General features: G+C 30.9%; 1 pseudogene; it reads left to right on the top strand.

Annotated features, from left to right (window-relative positions):
- The first annotated feature begins 683 nt into the window (after positions 1–683).
- Positions 684–13942, top strand: LOC142333369 (uncharacterized; annotated as a pseudogene).
- The last annotated feature ends 5650 nt before the right edge of the window (positions 13943–19592 follow it).

Raw genomic sequence — 19592 nt, forward strand, 5'->3', positions numbered from 1 at the left:
AATCATATTTTTCTTATCACAAGCTGCTGGTAACACTCGTGTCCTAGTGGATCGTCGTTCGAATAATTAATAGAACTAAACTAATCGAAATATATTCCACGAACTTGTTTTACATGACAACGAATACTTCAAACCATTTTAAACAGTATAAAATAAATATTATTTAATTTGAGGATTAGTTATTCAAACTTTTATTCGTGGTATTTAATGTCGTTAGTCGATCGTTTAACTAAAATTGTTTGAATGTATAAACAGAGGAAGTATTTTATTAACTTTTTTGTACACAAATTTTTCTGTACTTCGCAAAATGATACGTCTATTTAATTAAAGTCACGCGTATTCAAATTATAGAAAAATATTTACTAATTAAAACATAAATAACAAAGACAAAAAGAAAATTGAAAAGTATACTGAAAACATATTTTTTTGGCGACTCCAAAAGTTACTTCGATAAATCGAACAATAAGATACAACAAAAAACCAAAAAACAATGTAAATATTATTTTGTATTGAATATTGATTCATATTAGAAAAGCCAGGAGGTACGTAAAGTTTACTTATTTTTTTGTGAAATACTGGGACCGAGTAATAACCGCCCCGTTGGAATATAGGAAATTAGTCATGTTCAACAACAGGCAGATATTCAGAATGATACAGAAGGCATGGGAAACTCATTGGTTCCACACATGTTTGTTCAGTAGAAGCCGTGAGAATCCATGGTGGTTGCTAACTTGCCACCCTATTTCATTGTTTTTACATATATTACGGACTGTAATGTGTGATTACGAACACCCCAATAGCACGGTAGTATAATTGATATGCATTCCTTTCATGTGACATCTTCGGTAACATATATATGAAATCTGTACTGTCACATGGTGGTTGGTAGTCATTAAAGTTATTATGATTCAGTGAAAGAAGTTTGTTTTATATACGTGTCGTAAGTATATTAATATAACTAAATATAATATAGAAAACTCTATAATAACACATTTAATAATTAATCACATTTGCATAAAATTAGTCGTGAACAACAAGAGACAGATATTCAGTCTTATTCTGAAGGCGATATACTTTGAAGTATTCTTAAACAAGTATAAGAAATACAGTAAACATATTTATAGAAATAGGTAGATTTCGTTGTGCTTGGCTGTTTTCAATTGAAATCATATCCTACATATATATTAAATTTGATGTACTGGGCGTGATTGTTCAATTCTCTGAAAGATAGTTGTAGAAGGTTCTCGTAAATTTTCTATAAGTAGAGATAGTCTCATTATTTTTTGTTAAATTTTTCACTTTTCCACATGGCTTCTTTGTAATACAGAAAATTAATGCAGTCTGGCTTTACCAGAAACAGTGTAATAAATTTACATGTTTAGTTAATCATATGCTTCTCCTGAAATTTTCATGAAAAAAATCTGTGATGTGTTTATTAATGGTATGCACCATTAATAGAGGCTGCAGTTTTACAAGTTTTCATGTCAAATGTTACTGTGCCAGTTAATTGAAAGGGATAAACGCTTGACAATTACAGTAACCGAATAGTATGCTTGTGTTAAAAATACAGTATAACATTGAAATGTCATATGTCATATTATGCTAATCGATAAGTATCAACCCTGGCGTTTGTCAGTCGGATGCTTGTGTGACAAGAGTTTAACTAGGGTCAGGTTAGGACACTCCTTTTTGACTCGCATTCTTGTAATAGTTCATGGAAGACAGCCTTATTTTATGTTACTGGCATCTTAACTCTTGAATTATGTTTTTACCTCTAAAAATATTTTGATTCTGTAAAAATTAAATGTTCATCTTTTATACAAGTGAATTCGCTTCCATTAATACTTAAAAAACATGCAATAATCTTTGTTTAAATTAGCATCAAAGTCTATATACCCAGTGAATACTTTTCTTATGCAAAATATTGTATCATTTTGGGTAATAAAAACGATGACCTCTACTGTTATTGTCTACTCATGTATATTATTTGGAGATTTAGATATTCATTTATACCATAAACTGTGGTTTTCATGTGGTGTTAGTTATAAATATAGATTATTTGTATAACAAGTCATTTCCATACATAACCGACACAGGTTCGTGCTTTAATACCCGCTTTGATACAGAACAAGTCTTAAATTATCTCTAACAATATAGTTAGTTCCAAGCTCTTGACTTCATCAGATGTTACGTTTCAATAATATTTCATTTAACATGCTTATTTTAAGTCACACTTTTGTAATAGAATATTAATATTACTTAATTTTTTTTTGCAGAGTATGGATGCACAAACTGGTGGTTCAGTTTTGCAAGAAAATCCATTATCCTTGCCCATTAAAAAAGAAAACATGCATGAAACAGGGCAACAAGAATATTTGTTTGTACAACTTGCCAAGACAGATGATGGTCTGGCAATATTTAAACAAGTAAGTTTTTTCTTCTTTGTTTTGGTTTAAGTTAAAAACATAAAACCTATTATTATAAGAATTCTTAATTTTCCTATTCATTATAATATTTTTATTTACTGTTTATAGCCCACATATCATCATTTTGCATTTATGTCTGTCTAGCTTGATATATTTTGATTTAAAGTGTAAAAAACATTTATAGTGGATTATAGGAGGTAAAATACAGTGAGCTTATGCCTCATGCCTTAAATAAAGGTGACTAACATATTCATTTTTTACCCACATTTAACATAGTTTACGAAAATATTTTAAAAGAGTTCAAAGCTAACCTTGCCTTTATCAAGCATGTTCAGTTACGAGAAACTTTGTTATAGGTTTCTATAATCCTTATTCTGCGTCACTGCATTTTTGTTTCCAAACAAGATTGATATGTTTCTTTATATTTGTACCAGCAACCTGTTTCTTTTACCATACAATTTAGATTGTGCGTAAGCGCAAACATTTTTCTATTGATCTATTATTTTACTGCCAATGCCTCCAATAATTCCCGTTTCTGGCACTATCATGTGTGATTATTTACTGAAAGGTTCCAGATGAATGTTACTATATATGTACTCACTAGGATGATTTATTTCTATGAAAATCAATTTATTTTTACATTGTAAGAAAAATAGATATATTTTTAATAGATGTTAATTATATAAAGATAATAAATTATTATTATTACTTTATGTTTTGCTGCAGAGTATGGATGCACAAACTGATAGTTCATTATTTGATGAAGATCCATTATCTTTCAGTATTAAAAAAGAAATCAAGCATGAAACAGAGCGAACAGAAAATTTGATTGCTCCTGTTGCTATGGCAGATGATAAACCGACAACATCTAGACAAGTAAGATATTTTCATTTACTTTTTGATGGTTTACCTAATATTTAGCATTCTAGTTTAACACTAGATATTTTGATTAAAAGCTTAAATAGTGATACCAAACTGTATGTGAAATGATAAAACAGTCTGTGTAGAATTGTACGATTGACAAGTCACTCCTGAAAACTCGTGGCTTTTGATAAAGAATAAACATTCCGAGCGAGGTTTTATATAAGGTCTCTTTTTCTTTCTTCATAGTGCTAAAATATGCTGTTCCTCATCCCACAACAAACCTACTGAAATGCAGCTGATATATTCTTGCAATTAAATTTATAATCTATTCACAGAAACCAGTTTTATGAAGAACATTGTTGTCCTCGGAGAAACTACTTCATTGTGTGTCTCTTATGGTACTTTAAATGTGACACAGCCAGAACAAATTGTTTGTTTACCTCAAAACAGACAGCATGTTGCATTATTGCTGTTGAAACATCCATAAAACATAGAAATGAATAAATGTAAGAAATATTGTACTTCTTAATACCATTCCTATTGGTCTTTGGGGCCAGCCAAAACAGCCATGAGCCATCCAGGACTTCATGTGTAGTTTTTGTGGTATTTATGGGTTTTCTGAGGGTTCCTTGGGATTTTTAATGTGGTTTTATGCCATTCCTCTAGGGTTTTTCAGTACTCTTTGACTAGAATCTTTTTATCATGTGCATTAAATTATAAACGGTAATTATAATAAAATGATTATACAATAGTAATAAGAGTATTGCATGATATAAATCTGAAAATTAGTAGAATGTATTTAAATGCCACTATTTTTTAGCAAAAAAAACTTGCCATTTTGAAGCCATGGAGGGTATCAGCTTTCTCAAAACAAGGCTAATTTCTTAGAGTTTCTTTTCACAGATAATTGAATTCATATTTAAATGGTAGTATAAATTAAGTTTGTGCTTAAATAGTTCGCAGCTCACAAACATCCACTAGAAACTGTTGAAACCATTCCCAGTGTTGGGAATGGTTTCCCCAACAAAACCAAAAAAACAATGTAATTATTATTTTGTATTGAATATTGATTCATATTAGAAAAGCCAGGAGGTACGTAAAGTTTACTTATTTTTTGTGAAATACTGGGACCGAGTAATAACCGCCCCGTTGGAATATAGGAAATTAGTCATGTTCAACAACAGGCAGATATTCAGAATGATACAGAAGGCATGGGAAACTCATTGGTTCCACACATGTTTGTTCAGTAGAAGCCGTGAGAATCCATGGTGGTTGCTAACTTGCCACCCTATTTCATTGTTTTTACATATATTACGGACTGTAATGTGTGATTACGAACACCCCAATAGCACGGTAGTATAATTGATATGCATTCCTTTCATGTGACATCTTCGGTAACATATATATGAAATCTGTACTGTCACATGGTGGTTGGTAGTCATTAAAGTTATTATGATTCAGTGAAAGAAGTTTGTTTTATATACGTGTCGTAAGTATATTAATATAACTAAATATAATATAGAAAACTCTATAATAACACATTTAATAATTAATCACATTTGCATAAAATTAGTCGTGAACAACAAGAGACAGATATTCAGTCTTATTCTGAAGGCGATATACTTTGAAGTATTCTTAAACAAGTATAAGAAATACAGTAAACATATTTATAGAAATAGGTAGATTTCGTTGTGCTTGGCTGTTTTCAATTGAAATCATATCCTACATATATATTAAATTTGATGTACTGGGCGTGATTGTTCAATTCTCTGAAAGATAGTTGTAGAAGGTTCTCGTAAATTTTCTATAAGTAGAGATAGTCTCATTATTTTTTGTTAAATTTTTCACTTTTCCACATGGCTTCTTTGTAATACAGAAAATTAATGCAGTCTGGCTTTACCAGAAACAGTGTAATAAATTTACATGTTTAGTTAATCATATGCTTCTCCTGAAATTTTCATGAAAAAAATCTGTGATGTGTTTATTAATGGTATGCACCATTAATAGAGGCTGCAGTTTTACAAGTTTTCATGTCAAATGTTACTGTGCCAGTTAATTAAAAGGGATAAACGCTTGACAATTACAGTAGCCGAATAGTATGCTTGTGTTAAAAATACAGTATAACATTGAAATGTCATATGTCATATTATGCTAATCGATAAGTATCAACTCTGGCGTTTGTCAGTCGGATGCTTGTGTGACAAGAGTTATAACTAGGGTCAGGTTAGGACACTCCTTTTTGACTCGCATTCTTGTAATAGTTCATGGAAGACAGCCTTATTTTATGTTACTGGCATCTTAACTCTTGAATTATGTTTTTACCTCTAAAAATATTTTAATTCTGTAAAAATTAAATTTTCATCTTTTATACAAGTGAATTGGCTTCCACTAATACTTTAAAAACATGCAATAATACTTTCTTAATTTAACATCAAAGTCTATATACCCAGTGAATACTTTTCTTATGCAAAATATTGTATCATTTTCGGTAATAAAAAACGATGACCTCTACTGTTATTGTCTACTCATGTATATTTTTCGAGATTTAGATATTCATTTATACCATAAACTGTGGTTTTCATGTGGTGTTAGTTATAAATATAGATTATTTGTATAACAAGTCATTTCCATACATAACCGACACAGGTTCGTGCTTTAATACCCGCTTTGATTCAGAACAAGTCTTAAATTATCTCTAACAATATAGTTAGTTTCAAGCTCTTGACTTCATCAGATGTTACGTTTCAATAATATTTCATTTAACATGCTTATTTTAAGTCACACTTTTGTAATAGAATATTAATATTACTTAATTTTTTTTTTTTGAGATTATGGATGCACAAACTGGTGATTCAGTTTTGCAAGAAAATCCATTATCCTTGCGCATTAAAAAAGAAAACATTCATGAAACAGGGCAACAACAATATTTGTTTGTACAACTTGCCAAGACAGATGGTGGTCTGGCAAAATTTAAACAAGTAAGCTTTTTTCTTCTTTGTCTTGGTTTAAGTTAAAAACATAAACCTATTATTTTAAGAATTCTTAATTTTTTTTATTCGTTATGATATTTTTATTTACTGTTTATAGCCCACATATCAACATTTTGCATTTATGTCTAGCTGATATATTTTGATTTAAAGTGTAAAAAACATTTATTAGTGGATTATAGGAGGTAAAATACAGTGAGCTGATGCCTCATGCCTTAAAGAAAGGTGACTAACATATTAATTTTTTACCCACATTTAACATTGTTTATGAAAGTATTTTAAAAGAATTCAAAGCTAATCTTGCCTTTATCAAGCATGTTCAGTTACAAGAAACTTTGTTATAGGTTTCGATAATCCTTATTCTATGTCACTGCAACTTTGTTTCCAAACAAGGTTGATGTGTTTCTTTATATTTGCACCAGCAACCTGTTTCTTTTACCAAACAATTTTGATTGTGCGTAAGCGCAAACATTTTTCTATTGATCTATTATTTTACTGCCAATGCCTCCAATAATTCCCGTTTCTGGCACTATCATGTGTGATTATTTACTGAAAGGTTCCAGATGAATATTATTATAGAAGTAACCATAGACGAGTTATTTATATGAAAATCAATTTATTTTATCATTGTATGAAAAATAGATATATTTTTAATAGATGTTAATTATATAACGATAATAAATTATTATTATTATTATTACTTTGTGTTTTACTGCAGAATATGGATGCAGAAACCGATAGTTCATTATTTGATGAAGATCCATTATCTTTCAGTATTAAAAAAGAAATCAAGCATGAAACAGAGCGAACAGAAAATTTGATTGCTCCTGTTGCTATGGCAGATGATAAACCGACAACATCTAGACAAGTAAGATATTTTCATTTACTTTTTGATGGTTTACCTAATATTTAGCATTCTTGTTTAACACTAGATATTTTGATTAAAAGCTTAAAAAAGTTATACCAAACTGTATGTGAAATGATAAATCAGTATGTGTAGGATTGTACAATTGAGAAGTAACAATTCACTCCTGAAAGCTCGTGGCTTTTCATATAGAATAAACATTCCGTGCAAGGTTTTATACAGAGTGTCCCATATAAATCGCAACCCATCAATCACTCATCCATGAAATTTCAAAAGTCCAGCTTACTCTCCTACTCGTTGGGGGAGTAAGCTGGACTTACTCCCCTAACGAGGGGAGAAATAGACTCGTCCAACATCTGAACATCGCGGCGACGCAGTAGAACACTACCGATAGTAACAACAATCCAATCATAACGTTCAGTGTATTGCTGGAGACACGATGGTGTTTTCGCTAGATGAACGTTTTTTCATTGTTGAGAATCGGTCCTATTTTTTTTCGAGTACACCATTAATGCAGAACGATATCAGGATATTTTATTTCAGCTCATTGCACTCTTGGAAGAGAGACAGACACTGCTGGCTACAACATGACGGTGTGACATTGCACTATGCAGGTTCAAGTTCTGATTTCGTCGAGGAATTCTTTGGTAATCGTGTTATGGGTCGACGCTTGTGGCCACCAAGATCTCCAGATTTGACTGCGGCGGATTTTTTCTATTGGGTTACCTCAAGGAAAAAGCCTACAGCGACAAACCACGAACACTTGAACGATTGAAATTCGATATTGAACAAGCTGTATTAAATATCCAGCCACAAACTTTGAAAAATGTTGCAAGAAACGCTGTAAAAAGAATTGAAGCTTGTATTCAAGAAGATGGCGGCCACTTCCAACATTTACTCTAAATGTAAGGTTTTTACATTTCAATACCTACCAATATAAGGTTGGGTTGCGTTTTATTAGGGACACCCTGTATAAGGTTTCTTGTTTCTTTCTTCATATTGCCAAAATATACTGTTCCTCATCACACAACAAACCTACTGAAATGCAGCTGATATATTCTTGCAAGTAAATTTATAATCTATTCACAGAAACCAGTTTTATAAAGTACGTTGTTGTACACAGAGAAAACTACTTCATTGTGTCTCTTATGGTACTGCAAATGTGGCACAGCCATTACAAATTTTGTAACATAACAAACTGTTTACCTCTCAACAAACAGCATATAACATAAATAAAACATAGAAATGAATAAACGTAAGAAATATTCTACTTCTTAATACCATTCCTATTGGTCTTTGATAACAGCCATGAGGCTTCTCTTCCAGGATCTGTACTTCATGTATAGTTTTTAGTATGGTATTTATGAGTTTTCTGAGGGTTCCTTGGGATTTTCAATGTGGTTTTATGCCATTTCTCTAGCGTTTTTCAGTACTCATTGATTAGAATCTTTTTTCATGTGTATTAAATTATAATCTGTAATTATGATAAAATGATTATTCAATGTAATATAACTATTGTATGATATAAATCTGAAAATTAGTAGAATATATTGATACATCACTATTTTTTTGCAAAAAAACTTGCCTTTTTGAAGCTATGGATGGCGTCGGCTTTCTCAAAACAAGGTTAATTTCTTAGAGTTTCTTTTCACAGAGAATTGAATTCATATTTAAACGGTAGTATAAATGAAATTTGTGCTTAAATTCTTGGCAGCTCACAAACATCGTCTAGAAACTGTTGAAACCATTCCCAGTATTGAATTCTCTTTGCACAGTCTCTGGCCAATAACTTTTGAATCGCTTTATATGAGACAAGACTGAGCGTATTACAAATTGCCTTGTTGCAGTTGTTTTTCTGTTAAACTAACTTTTGTAAGAATTTGTTAAGATTACATCACATAGTAGTCGATACGTCTTCATAAGTGCTGATGGCCTACCACTTCACTCGTATTTCTTTACTGATCCAATCTTATTTTTCATTTCATTCAATTCTTCCATAGGATGAAAATCTAATAAAAATTATAAATCGATCTTATTACTCTTCTCTGTGTTTGATTTTTTAAGAACAAATGTAATGACCAATCACTTAATCTGTGGATGAGTTTGGAAAATATCTACACTTATTGCCGAGGTTCTATTTTCAGTTAATATTAACAGAATTAAACTACAGTAAATTTAAAAAAAAATTTTTTTTTTATTTGGCATTATGAAATTACCTGTTGACTGACAAGTTTTAGTTTCTGTGCTATGTAGCGTATAGTTTGATTGTGTTAGATTTTGTTTTCTATATTTTAACTGCTAATACTAATGAAATTTTTATTTTTGCTACTCTGAAACAAACATATTGTGCTTGCTTAAATATGAACATAAGATATTTGATATTTAATATTAAAGTATAAGTTGTCAATTTGTAGTTGGAATTATTAAAAACAAAAAAAGTTTTACGATAGATTTTTAACTTAACAGTTAAGTTTTTTTTTTAGGATCTTATTGAAGAAGTTATCAATGATGCGGAGGAAAGAATTACTGAAAGTAGTTTACAGAGATCAAAATGTGTGGTTTGCAATAAATTAAAATATAAGTGCATTTGTGACAATGTCATCGATGAAGAATATGAAGATATCAACACTTTTTCTTTTAAAGAAAAGTGCTTGCAAATTACAGAAAAACCTGTTAAAGAAAGGAATGTCATATCTTCTCATCTTCCTATTCACACATGTGTTTTTTGTAAGGAGTCTTTCACTCAGAGATCTACATTAGAGTCACACTTATCTATTCATGTTGTCAAAAAAAACTTAAAATGTAATTTTTCTAAAAAAATGTTTATTCGACGCAGTAAGTTAAAAACACATATCTCTAATAATAGAGATGAGAAAAAATACACTTGTAATTTTTGTAAGAAAATATTTAGTCAAAAGAGTAATTTAAAAACTCATCTCCTTATTCATACTGGTGAAAAGAAATTTACTTGTAACTTTTGTAAGAAATCATTTAGTCTGAAGGGTAATTTAAAAACTCATCTCTCTATTCATACTGGTGAGAAGAAATTCACTTGTAACTTTTGTAAGAAATCATTTATACACAGCAGTAGTTTAAAAACACATCTCTCTATTCATACTGGTGAGAAGAAATTCACTTGTAATAATTGTAAAAAATCATTTCGACACAGCAGTAGTTTAAAAACACATCTCTCTATTCATACTGTTGAGAAGAAATTCACTTGTAATTTTTGTAAGAAAACAGTTCGACACAGCGGCAGTTTAAAAACACATCTCGATATTCATACTGGTGAGAAGAAATTCACTTGTAATTTTTGTAAAAACATTTTTAGGCAAAGCAGTCATTTAAAAAGACATCTCTTTATTCATACTGGTGAGAAGAAATTTACTTGTAATTTTTGTAACAAAACATTTCAACACAGCAGTAGTTTAAAAACACATCTCTATATTCATACTGGTGAGAAGAAATTCACTTGTAATATTTGTAAGAAAACATTTAATCAAAAGAGTAATTTAAAAGCACATCTCTATATTCATACTGGTGAGAAGAAATTTACTTGTAATTTTTGTAAAAAAACTTTTAGAAACAGCAGTAATTTAAAAACACATCTCTATATTCATACTGGTGAGAAGAAATTCACTTGTAATATTTGTAAGAAAACATTTCGACACAGCAGTAGTTTAAAAACACATCTTTATTTTCATACTGGTGAGAAGAAATTCACTTGTAATAATTGTAAAAAAACATTTAATCGAAAGGGTAATTTATTAAGACATCTCTCTATTCATACTGGTGAGAAGAAATTCACTTGTAATAATTGTAAAAAAACATTTAATCGAAAGGGTAATTTATTAAGACATCTCTCTATTCATATTGGTGAGTAGAAATTCAGTTGTAATTTTTGTAACAAAACATTTACAGAAAGCAGTAGTTTAAAAAGACATCTCTATATTCATACTGGTGAGAAGAAATTCACTTGTAATAATTGTAAAAAATCATTTAGTGTAAAGAGTAATTTATTAAGACATCTCTCTATTCATACTGGTGAGAAGAAATTCACTTGTAATAATTGTAAAAAAACATTTAATCGAAAGGGTAATTTATTAACACATCTCTCTATTCATATTGGTGAGTAGAAATTCACTTGTAATTTTTGTAACAAAACATTTACAGAAAGCAGTAGTTTAAAAAGACATCTCTATATTCATACTGGTGAGAAGAAATTCACTTGTAATAATTGTAAAAAATCATTTAGTGTAAAGAGTAATTTATTAAGACATCTCTCTATTCATACTGGTGAGAAGAAATTCACTTGTAATAATTGTAAAAAAACATTTAATCGAAAGGGTAATTTATTAAGACATCTTTCTATTCATATTGGTGAAAAGAAATTTACTTGTAACTTTTGTAAGAAATCATTTAGTCTGAAGGGTAATTTAAAATCTCATCTCTCTATTCATACTGCTGAGAAAAAATTCACTTGTAATTTTTGTAACAAAACATTTACAGAAAGCAGTAGTTTAAAAAGACATCTCTCTATTGATACTGGTGAGAAGAAATTCACTTGTAATAATTGTAAAAAAACATTTAGTGTAAAGAGTAATTTATTAAGACATCTCTCTATTCATACTGGTGAGAAGAAATTCACTTGTAATAATTGTAAAAAAACATTTAATCGAAAGGGTAATTTATTAAGACATCTCTCTATTCATACTGGTGAGAAGAATTCACTTGTAATAATTGTAAAAAAACATTTAATCGAAAGGGTAATTTATTAAGACATCTCTCTATTCATATTGTTGAGAAGAAATTCACTTGTAATTTTTGTATGAAAACATTTAGTCAAAAGGGTAATTTATTAAGACATCTCTCTATTCATACTGGTGAAAAGAAATTTACTTGTAACTTTTGTAAGAAATCATTTAGTCTGAAGGGTAATTTAAAATCTCATCTCTCTATTCATACTGCTGAGAAAAAATTCACTTGTAATTTTTGTAACAAAACATTTACAGAAAGCAGTAGTTTAAAAAGACATCTCTCTATTGATACTGGTGAGAAGAAATTCACTTGTAATAATTGTAAAAAAACATTTAGTGTAAAGAGTAATTTATTAAGACATCTCTCTATTCATACTGGTGAGAAGAAATTCACTTGTAATAATTGTAAAAAAACATTTAATCGAAAGGGTAATTTATTAAGACATCTCTCTATTCATACTGGTGAGAAGAAATTCACTTGTAATAATTGTAAAAAAACATTTAATCGAAAGGGTAATTTATTAAGACATCTCTCTATTCATATTGGTGAAAAGAAATTTACTTGTAACTTTTGTAAGAAATCATTTAGTCTGAAGGGTAATTTAAAATCTCATCTCTCTATTCATACTGCTGAGAAAAAATTCACTTGTAATTTTTGTAACAAAACATTTACAGAAAGCAGTAGTTTAAAAAGACATCTCTCTATTGATACTGGTGAGAAGAAATTCACTTGTAATAATTGTAAAAAAACATTTAGTGTAAAGAGTAATTTATTAAGACATCTCTCTATTCATACTGGTGAGAAGAAATTCACTTGTAATAATTGTAAAAAAACATTTAATCGAAAGGGTAATTTATTAAGACATCTCTCTATTCATACTGGTGAGAAGAAATTCACTTGTAATAATTGTAAAAAAACATTTAATCGAAAGGGTAATTTATTAAGACATCTCTCTATTCATATTGGTGAAAAGAAATTTACTTGTAACTTTTGTAAGAAATCATTTAGTCTGAAGGGTAATTTAAAATCTCATCTCTCTATTCATACTGCTGAGAAAAAATTCACTTGTAATTTTTGTAACAAAACATTTACAGAAAGCAGTAGTTTAAAAAGACATCTCTCTATTGATACTGGTGAGAAGAAATTCACTTGTAATAATTGTAAAAAAACATTTAGTGTAAAGAGTAATTTATTAAGACATCTCTCTATTCATACTGGTGAGAAGAAATTCACTTGTAATAATTGTAAAAAAACATTTAATCGAAAGGGTAATTTATTAAGACATCTCTCTATTCATACTGGTGAGAAGAAATTCACTTGTAATAATTGTAAAAAAACATTTAATCGAAAGGGTAATTTATTAAGACATCTCTCTATTCATATTGGTGAAAAGAAATTTACTTGTAACTTTTGTAAGAAATCATTTAGTCTGAAGGGTAATTTAAAATCTCATCTCTCTATTCATACTGCTGAGAAAAAATTCACTTGTAATTTTTGTAACAAAACATTTACAGAAAGCAGTAGTTTAAAAAGACTTCTCTATATTCATACTGGTGAGAAGAAATTCACTTGTAATTTTTGTAAGAAATCATTTATACACAGCAGTAGTTTAAAAACACATCTCTCTATTCATACTGGTGAGAAGAAATTCACTTGTAATAATTGTAAAAAATCATTTAGTGTAAAGAGTAATTTATTAAGACATCTCTCTATTCATACTGGTGAGAAGAAATTCACTTGTAATTTTTGTATGAAAACATTTAGATACAGCAGTAGTTTAAAACCACAACTCTCTATTCATACTGGTGAGAAAAATTTTACATGTAATTTTTATCTAAAAACTTTTACACAAAAGTTAAATAAGGTTGACAGAGTGGTATAAATTATCTATATTTAGTATAGGGTCTTTGCAGTTTGTAGCTATTTTTTTTTGTTTTGCATTGCATGTATACTATTATTAAAACTAATTATTTTATACATCAGATCATTTGGAATGATTTATGTAATGTGTGTACAATTCTTTTAATAAAAAAACTTTTTAATAACTTAAAAAGATTATTAAATGATTCATATTTCCTTTATTTCAGTTTGTCTAAGAAATTCGGAGACATTGTAGGCCAAAATTGTGAATACATTTATGGTTATTGAAAATTAACATTTTGAGATCGCATGCAACATTTTTTTCGATAAACTTCTACAATTTTTGCGTCCACACAATAAACCCTACTCTATAGAACTTCTACGGTTTCTGTTCACCGACCTTTTGGTGTATGGCTTATGGTTTTCACAGACCTTTTTTGAAACTAATTTAACACCATTCAGGGTGTTGTTGCAGAGACTGAAACAAATCGATTATTCTGATAAATTTCTAAAAATCTTTATAATTTATTTTTTTAAATTTTTAACGAGCTGATAAACTGCATTTGAAACACCGAAACACAAAATTTGAGTTTAATAATATTAATGTATTTATCTGAGTATTGAGAGTATGAAATTACCCCTCCCCATCGTTTACCCCATTTAATGGGATAAACCGTTTTAAATGTTTGTACCAATACAAAACTCTATTATTGATTTTACCTATAAAATAATTGTTTTTATTGTATAAAATTAGGGTATTTTTAAAAACTGTGAGAAAAATAGTAATAAAATTCTTTTTTCTTTGACGGAAGCATGCATCTTTGTGCTCAAAAGAGCTTATTGAGAGACGCCTGACGCAAAATGTTGTTGAAAATTCGTTTTCAGTTCATCGATAATACGGAGGATTTGGTCCGTAAACTCTTTCCTTGAAAAAGCCCCAAACGAAAAACTGAAGAGAAATCTGGCAAACGCTGAATCCATCACAATTCGTTCTTTTACACAAAAAAAAACCGCACAAACGCGTGCTAGTGAATTTTTTTATGTTTCTCCGTCGTATTTGAAGAAGCCGTCCCCTTTTCACCATTTGTCAACCGATAGTAGAAATCTACAAAAATTGTACGGTAATACTTCTGTATCGACAGTCCGGTCGCAAAATGGTGCTGTTCGATATCAGAATCGTATCGTACACCGAATTTCTCATCATGAAATGGACGAATAAACATCCGGTGTGGCTTTTCAGTCATCCTGTACCTGGTGCCAATCGAATTAACACTCCCGGTTAAATGAAACCGTGTTTCGACCGATATGAAATTGAGCATCATCGGGTCTATTTCTTCATCGATAATGGTTTTTAAACGCCGGACAGAACAATTAAAACCTTTCAGTTTCTATTCTCTTAAATTTTTGCAAAATCGTTACACGATACGATTTCAAATTAAAATCGTGAAGATTCTTACGGAAAGATCTGCATTTTTTACCGCTTTGTTGTGATAACTTTCTTTGAATATCAGCTTTTGCCTCCGGAATCGTTCATTTCGTTTTGCCTTTGAAACCGATCCCGTTGAACGCTACTTTTTAAACAAATCGCGTTCGCTATTCTGCTGGGCTACTGGCATTCGGAAATCTTTCCGCGAGTATTTGACGCGTTTCCTGAAAGGATCCAGAACGCACTTACCGTTTCCCTTTAAAAACCCTTCCCTCGACCTAATAAGGCGTTTTAGAAAAATACAACGGTAAAGAACGAAACTATACAGCTCTAAAGCACGAACGGTTTGCAACCGACAGATAACAGACGTAGTAGTAAAAAGAAGCAGCGTTAAAAGTGACTCAAATAATTGTATTTGGAACCGGTTCGGTTCTGTTTTGAGTCTCTCATCTTGTACATATGAATGTAATTTCGCTCCGTAATAGATCATTTGGAACTAATATAAACTGTAAAATAATCAAATACAGAATTAGTAAACGGAGTAAAATATGTGAGAACTTATTAAATGAATTTCATTATGCTAAAACAAGTTTGAAAAATTATTTTACGAATTGTTTATTAAATTAAAATCTGCTAGTAATTCAATAAATATAACATTTTTAATTACTCGTCAACGGATATATTTAGTGACGTGCGGCTGGCAGAATTTGTTTCGCATACCCTCCTCTGAAACCACATGTTCTTGGATTGTTATTTGAGTGCAACTTGTTTAAGTGTTACAACGTAAAATTATGCGTGGAACCGAAAAACACTTTTACAGAAACGTTTCAATTTTTGAAACAAGCTTACGGAGAGAGGATGCTGTGGGTCGTCAGTAGATCGAAGATGACCCTCGAGCAGGAGGGCCTTCGACTTCGACTGATGACACCCGCGTTCAGAAAATCAATCGCCGATCGACTTTCACAGAACTTGCAAAAGAGGTTAGCGCCGCGATCGGATCATTCCGTGACATTTGGATTGAAAAATTGAACGCGCATCTATTCGCAGCAAAGTTTGTTTCTCGTTTGACGACCGAACAGTAGAAAGAACATCGAGTGGTTGTTTTTGTGAACAGACCGATCACGTCAATTTCGAAGCAATGTTCACTTTTTTCGATTTTAGTGAATTCTTGCCTGTATGTGAAACAATGAACCGTGCGTACTATAAAGGCGTTTAACAACGGTTACGCGAAAAGAGACCGGAGTTGTGGCAAAACAGCTCACGGTTCCGTGAAAAAATGTATTTTTTGACCCTATTTTTGGCGTTTTACATGGGATTTATTAGAAACTAAGAGAGATACAGTTCTGGGACCTATTTTTTTCGATTTACCAACTCAAAAACCGTAAGAAACAATTGAATTTGCCCCTTAATTGACCTTCCCAGAATTTCAGAAAGCCTTAATTTACCCGGAGGAACTGAAACTCGGTCGAAATCTTTCACCCTGTATAACTCGCCAAAGAAGCGTTTTCGGATCTATGTTTATATGAATTTTTTCTTATTTTTAGCCTCTAGAATGAGATGTAGAAGTCTTTCCCTATCCTCCTGAATCACTCTGTATAACGGAATTTCGAAATAAAATACAATACTCTTTTTTTTCCCAATTTGTCACTTAGTTTATTTCTACTTTCCGGCTACAGTGATATATACTGCTACAACAGTTACAGCTGCAACGGGAAATTACTAGTAAATCGATCAAAAAAACTCTAACAAATTAGTATTTTTTTTAAAAAGTTTAGTGCCTTAAGGTGACGTTAACCCACCTCCCTCCAAATAAATTTTAAATAATCTGTTTAAATAAATTTTTAATCTGAAAAAAAAATTTTTATTCCAATGCTACAAATTCAAAAAAAAATATTTTTATCAGTCGGACGTTTGTGCGTGTGTATGTTGGCTTGTGTTTTGTCTTATAATTTTGGAAGCCGTGGACCGATTTTCTTTAAACTTGACAACAGGCACTATCTTGGAGGGGAATGTATTAAACGTTTGCGAAAACTGGAAAAAGGGATCTGGGTGTTTGGCCGAAATAAAATTTCAAATTTTTAACCGAGGCACTTTAACAATCAAAAGTTGAAAACGTTTTTAATCGATATGAGAAATTACAAAAAAAAAATTTATTTAATATTTTTCCCCGAATAATTTTTTTTAATTTACTTTACTTTAATTAGGGGTACGGCCGGACCGTGAATAAAATTTAATAGAATTACACTTATGCAGAGAAATATTTTTCCCGTTTTATGAATTTTTAGTTACTTGTTTCGGAAATATATTATAGAAACTCTATAACAGTTAAGCTACAGACTATCGACTGACAGACTTCAATACTGCAAACAACTGGTATATACAGCACTGTACCTAATTTTTAAATCCTATAATGCCTCTACAAAAATTAAAAATTTTTAAACGGCGATAAATACCCCGCTATTTTAAATAAGTTAAAAATTTTATGTTTTCAATGCCTTATATTTATATGTAGATATACCGCAATATTTGAGCTAAATTTCAATTTTTAATGGGTAACGGAGTCACATTAAGTCATCATTATGGGCGCCTCCCTAACGTTTCTCCAGCACTACCACAATGAAGGAGAACATTTTTTGAACAAAATTGTCACAGGGGGCGAGACACGGGTCCATTTCGAAACTGAAGAAACAAAAGAACAATCCAAACAGTGGATGCATTCTCCTTCTCCCAGTAAACCAAAGAAGTTCAAGCGAACCTTCCTTCTCCAACAGAAAATGTATGGCTACTGTGTTCTGGGACCAGAATGGAGTTCTCTTGGTGGAATTCATGGAATGTGGCATGACCATCACTGCGTGACTCTTCAACGTCTACGAAGGGCAATTCAGAATAAGGGGAGAGGAATGTTGTCATTCTCCATGACAATGGTCGGCCGCACACTGCAGCTGTAACAAAGAAGATCCTGCAGCGTTTTCGTCGGGAAGTGTTTGATCACCCACCATACAGTCCGGACTTGGCTCCATCCGATTTTCACCTCTTTACTCACATGAAACGCCGGCTAGGAGGACAACATTTTGGCACTGACATCGAGCTGCAGACCACCGTAGAAACATGGCTGAAAACAGTTGGTACCTCGCTACGACAAATGTCTAAATCGGAGTGGCGACTATGTAGAGAAATAGCGTAAATATGTAAGTACTTGTTACAAATATAAATGTTTTTATTTTCACTGTGGTTTTAATTTCGTGACCGATCAGACCTTGAAAAAAAAATAACCCTCGTAAATAATATTTATTTTTTTTATTTTAAATGCGATTAAGGATACCAAAGATTAAATTACACGGAAAACTAAATGAACTGTTCCGGCATTTGCCCTATTGTATCAAGGGAAACCGTGGGAAAACCTTTATAAGAACAGCTTGAAAATATTTTTGTCTGATACATTATCAGATTACAGGCATATAACATAAGTAAAAAAAAAACTTATATGTTATGATAATACTAAAATTTTAATTATAAAAATCTTTATGATTTATAAATTTCTTCCACATCTGATATCCAATCTTTTTCCCTGTTAAAAAAAAAAAAAACAAAAATTTTTATAATAACGATCTACAATCTCTTATCAATAAAATATTGTTACCTGTTATCCCCATCTTCAGGAGAATGTACAAAGAATTGAGTGAAAAAACACATCCATAATGATGGTTCAACGAAAGTAAAAAAAAAAAAATCAGTTATTTTCCCATTATATATAAATAAAAAAATTATTGTGCTTTAATTAGCAAAGATTGTTTACTATGCTCAATTTACAATGTATGAACAGAAATGTGCCTTTTGTATGAACGACGTAAACAAGCAAATCGATTTCAACTTTAGATGACGAAGATAACATTTAACGAATCAATCTTTTCTTTAACTAATATTTCTTCTGCTACCTCTTTAGGCTACGTATTGATGGCATATAGACCCACAGTCTGCTCTTTGGAACTCTTGCTAATTGTAATCTTACGTAACAATTAATTTACTGTTAAAGCTAAATATTTAAAACTTATATAGGCATACTAGGAACAGACTTTCCTTTTATAACTAGACTGATTTACCGTTAACAACTCTTCTTTTAGCTGCGCGATTACCGATGTGGTCGATGTCTGTACACCGTTATGGTCACAAGCATGAATTTAGCCGATGGCAGGATCTACCTTCGCAAAAACAGACTTTGTTGGCTATAGTTGAATAAATCGACTGATTCCTGTACATTCAGTTCAGCAGTAAAGCTTATACCATCAGCGTCGCCCTTAATGACAGACCGTTTTTCCTCTTGGCCACGTTATTGTAAAGCATCCAAGAGTGTTTATTTAAATGAGTTAATTAAATCTTGTATTTTGATCGGTAAATAATAATATATT

This window comes from Lycorma delicatula, chromosome 12, assembly GCF_047948215.1.
Source record: "Lycorma delicatula isolate Av1 chromosome 12, ASM4794821v1, whole genome shotgun sequence".
Classification (NCBI taxonomy): Eukaryota; Metazoa; Arthropoda; class Insecta; order Hemiptera; family Fulgoridae; genus Lycorma; species Lycorma delicatula.